The following is a 4,859-nucleotide window of genomic DNA, read 5'->3' as shown; positions in this document are numbered from 1 at the left end:
GTAAATTGGATGCTTATCTTGCTGGGATCCTATGACCCCAGCTGACTTCCTGCCCTTTGGGCAGGGGGCTGGACTTGATGATCTCCCGAGGTCCCTTCCAACCCTAATGTCTATGAAATATATGAAATATTTTTATTTTATTCATTACATAAATATATACATAGAAACATTACATAAATACAAATACATACAATTATCTTAATATCTACATATATTACATAAATCAGATAGATAACACTAAAGAAGAAGAGACAGATGTTCCAGCACACCAAGGCAAAGACAAAACAGTATGAAACACACCGAGAAAGGATGCTGGGAAGGCAGCTGGCAATTCTTCAGGGAGGGGCAGAAGGGCGGGTAGAGGGAGAGGTGTAAGTCTCCTCCACCCCGCCACCCCCAAACTGCGATGCAGCCTATTTGCTACAACAAACAGGCATGAGGCTTCCACTAGTACAGGCAGTAAGAAGAAAGGAGCAGTGCCAGTGCCACTGCCTGTGCCTGAGTCTCCGTCCCCTCCAAGAGCAGAAGCCATAACCCCCACCCACACCACCATGACAACAAGCAGTAGCACAAGCATGACAGTCTCCTCCAACCCCATTCCACTTCCCATGCTGAGCTTTCCAGTGCCAGAGGAAAAGTTGGAGCTTGATCTGGATCTGAGTGACCTATCAAGGGAAATTCTGGGGACATAGGAGGAATCATCTGAGTTTGTGCTCCATACCCCTCAAGTTTCCCCTAGAGCCAGGTATCCTTCCCCAGAAGGCACTTCAGAGACTTTGACTTTTTAATTACTTTATTCAGGGGTTCAGGGATACAACAATGGTGGCCGCTTGCAAAGCGAAAGCACAAACAACTTACTACCAACCCAAAAACTAGATCGGACAAGTCTCTTTGTCCTCGGATCCAGAAACCAAATTGGACAAGGGAGTTCGTTTTCCACACGGGAGCCACCCGCACCCATTTTTACGCCCACCAAAGTGCATCCAATGCACACCAAATACCAGAGAACCAAAAGATCCGAGCCACAGACCGTCCACAAAAGCGTGTCCCATGCACACCAAATCCCGGGCTAAAAGAATCCTTGGAACAACCAAACCAGCAACACATCACACCGTGACACACCCCTTCGCTGCATAGGCACTTCAGAGAAGGTAGAGGTTGTGGATGCAACTGGATCATCTTAGTCCACTCTTCCTGTTGCTGTGCCTCTGCCTGCTAAGGAGAGTGAAATTTCAGCATCCGCACATGCACCTGTGCCCCAGAAGTGAGTGGGTAGTGTGGCCTGGGATTATTTTGAGCTGGCAGATTGTCCCACATACCCTATCTGCCTGCACTGCTGAGCCAAAACCATCTGGGGCAATGGAACAAAGCACATGAACACCACGGGGAAGCTGATGCATCTCTGCAGGCACCACACCTTTGCTCTTGTTCCTCCTCAGCCTAGCACCAGAGGGATCATGCCCAAAGGGAAGTTACCCACTCACTCCAAAGCCCCCATTTCCCCAAAGCAGTGGCAGACCACCCTGGAACAGTTGGAGAAAGCTGGACAGGAAGTGTGTGTGGGGGGGAAGGGGCGTATTACAAGGGAAAACAAGATCACCAGGGATAGCCAACCCTTCTCCTTAGTTGAGAGGTCAGGGTTCAGGCAGCTCATGGCACTAATGGCCCCATCATACCAAGTGCCCTCATGCACCACCTTCAGCAGGATGGTGGTGCCCTCTCTGTATGAGGCATGCAGGAAGTACTTTAGGGAAGAGCTGTGAAAGGCAGGTCCACAGGTGTCTTTACACTGTATCTCAGACATCTGGAGCAGCCAGGGTAGTGATCATGTCTACCTCTCCCTCACAGGTAACTGGTGTGACCAGTAAGGCCATCAGTGGGCTCTCCATCAAGACTAGGTGATGGATGAATCCTACATACAACAGAGATCATGGGGTCCATTAACCACTTGGTGCAGGGATAGCTCATTGGGCAAGGCAAGCTCACCCATGGGTTCACAGTGACTGATAATAGGCCCAATCTAGTCAAGGTGGTTCATGATGCCAGCTTTGTTGGCATCTGCTGTGTGGCACACAAGTTCCACCTCATGGTCAGGGACACCTTTGAGGGGGACAGGGCTGCTGGTGATGGCACCAACACCACCAGCAATCTCATTTCCAAATGCAGAAATGTGGCAGGCTACTTCCACCAGAGCATGACATGGGGAAAGATGCTGTAGGAAAAGCAAACAGAGCTGGACATTCTGGAGCACAGAATCATGCACGATGTGGAGACTCTGTGGAAGTTTACATACCTGATGCTTGAGAGGCTGGTGGAGCAACAGAAGGCCATCCTTGAGATGGCCTTGCTTAGGGAGATTGGGATCAGTGGCAGCCTTAACACAAATGAGTGGGATACCATCTCCCAGATCTTGCTGGTCCTCAAGCCCTTCCTTTAAGCCACTGAGAGCCTCAGCACTGGTGATGCCCTCCTTAGTCAGATGATCCCTGTAGTGGGGGAACTTCGGAACCAAATGGAGAAGTTCCAGGGAATCAGTGTTCCTGGCTGGGGCAAGCCACTGTCAACAGACATGCAGGTATTGGTGAGGCAGCTGAAGGAGGGCATCAGGAAATGGCTTGATCCCTTTTGGTCCAGTACAGTCCATGTGGTGGCCACCTTGTGTGACCTGAGGGTGAAGGACAGTGTATGCAGCAGCCAAAGCCTGAATCAGTGGACCGAGGCACAGTAAAAACAGTCAGGGAGGCTGAATGTCAGAGATGTGGGGATGTGAAAGAGGGGGATCCACTGCCCCATGCCAGCATGCTATCCACCAGCCAGTCCCTTCCTCCACCAGAGGAACTGCCAATGTGGGCCAAAGGCATGGCTTCCATGGTGGGGTCCAGAGGCACCAGAGCTCACCATCAGGCAGGTAGTGCTTAGGCCTTGGTGGATGCCTATCTCACTGAGTATGTGGAGATGCTGCTGTGAGACCCCTTGGTCTACTGCCTTGCCGCAGGCACATGTGGCCAGATCTAGACACAGTTGCCCATGAACACCTGTCCTGTCCACCGATTAGTGCTCCAAGTGAGACGGTATTCAGAATTGCTGATGATGTAGTGATACCCCACCACACCTCCCTGGATCCTAGTTTGGTGGAGAAGCTGGTGTTCCTGAAGGTGAACCTCCCACTGCTGGGTTCCCCAAGCTCCAAGTGCAGATGGAGTGAATGCCACCCTCCTCACTCCATCCTCATCTATTTCCTTTTTTCATTTTTTAAAAACCATTTAATGCTCCACTTTCAGAGCTGGAGGTGGCACTCACAGCAGGGAAAGAACAAGTCTTTGCTGAGCTCCCATGCCAGGACGAACTTGGAGGTATGGGTTGGGGCTATGGGGAAGAAGAAGACACCAGTGTCCTGGGTGGACAGGGGTTGGGGGGCTGGAAGGGGTCCCCCCATGGTCCCCTATTCCCTCCCCCCATCCCTTCTCTCCTGCCCCAATACTTACCAGTTCAGGGTGAGCTGAAGCTCCCTGCTGCAGCCACCAGGGACTGTCCAAATCACCAAAGCTCTCCGAAGGTTTTCCAAGGATTTGGAGAGTTTTGAATTGATTCTGACCTTTAAATTGGTCCCCTGATTCAATTTGGATTTGGAGATTTGGCCACCAAATCTGGCCAAATCTCCTCTGAATTGAATCACTCCCCAAAGCTTCACACAACCCTAATACACACACACACACACACACACCACTTTTCATAGATAAGCCTATGAACTGCACTTCATCCACTGTATCCATCTAGGTAAAGAAACTCATGGTTTCAATATAGACTGTGCAATTTTACACACTACAACCTGCTGGACATCTGACTATATATATATATATATGCCTCTTTTGGGTTATGTATCACTAATTTTGCTATCTTGTATTGTTTTATATTCAAATTCTTACTATTTTGTATTGTTTTACACCAGTTTTGTATACTTCAGGGCTGCTTTTGCAGTTAACCAGAGTAATGTCAAGCCCCATTTTGTAATGTCAAGCTTTCATCTTGTTATGTTGTAACCTGCTTTTCCCCTTTGTTTCTAATGAGATGTTGTAACCCCATTGTAATGCCAATTGTGCTTACATGTAAAGTTGATCCCCAAGTGAATGGAGGCTGATGGAGTGTGTGATAGTAACAAATGTGGAAAAAATGGACCCATCAGTGAAACAAGACACAGGAGCAGGCCTGCATTTGGATGGAAAGCAAGATTCCCAGAAAGCAATCAAGAACAATATGGAGTCCCTCATTGTAAGTTCCAGGAAGGGCACCCCACCCAAAACAATTCAAAGCATAAATTACCTGAAACTATACATCCCACCAGGCAGTTCCCTCATCAATAGGAAACTGACAGCTGTCAGCTCCCCTTCTATCTGGATTTCAAACACACAAAGAAGCTGCCTGATAAAAGGCAGAGAAATCTGACCCCGGTGGAAGCCCCCCCATCCAGACCAGCACCCTACTCCATGACCCACACCAGACATCCACTAGAGGATCAGCTGGTGACCCCCTCTGGATACCAGCCTTGGGAAGACATTGACTGGCCACCGATCATCGACCTGTGGCACCTGGATAGGTAAATATCACATTGGTGCTCTTCAGGTTCACCTTTCATATCTCCTTTCCTCTGTGTCTTCTCTTGCCCCTTGCTGACTCTGCATCTTGACCCTTTTCATCTCTGCAGGCTGCGTTTCACAGGTTGTGTCAAGTCATAGAATCATAGAATCATAGAAGTAGGGTCAGAAGGGACCTTGTAGATCTTCAAGTCTGACCCCCACCTGGGTGAGAGAAAAGACTGGACTCAAATGAGTCCAGCCAGGTAGTTGTCAAGCCTCTTCTTA

Source organism: Crocodylus porosus, unplaced genomic scaffold, assembly GCF_001723895.1.
Source record: "Crocodylus porosus isolate Cpor-Errol unplaced genomic scaffold, CroPor_comp1, whole genome shotgun sequence".
Taxonomy (NCBI): Eukaryota; Metazoa; Chordata; order Crocodylia; family Crocodylidae; genus Crocodylus; species Crocodylus porosus.
The sequence above is the reverse complement of the archived record's forward strand: the minus strand, read 5'-3'. Positions refer to the sequence as shown.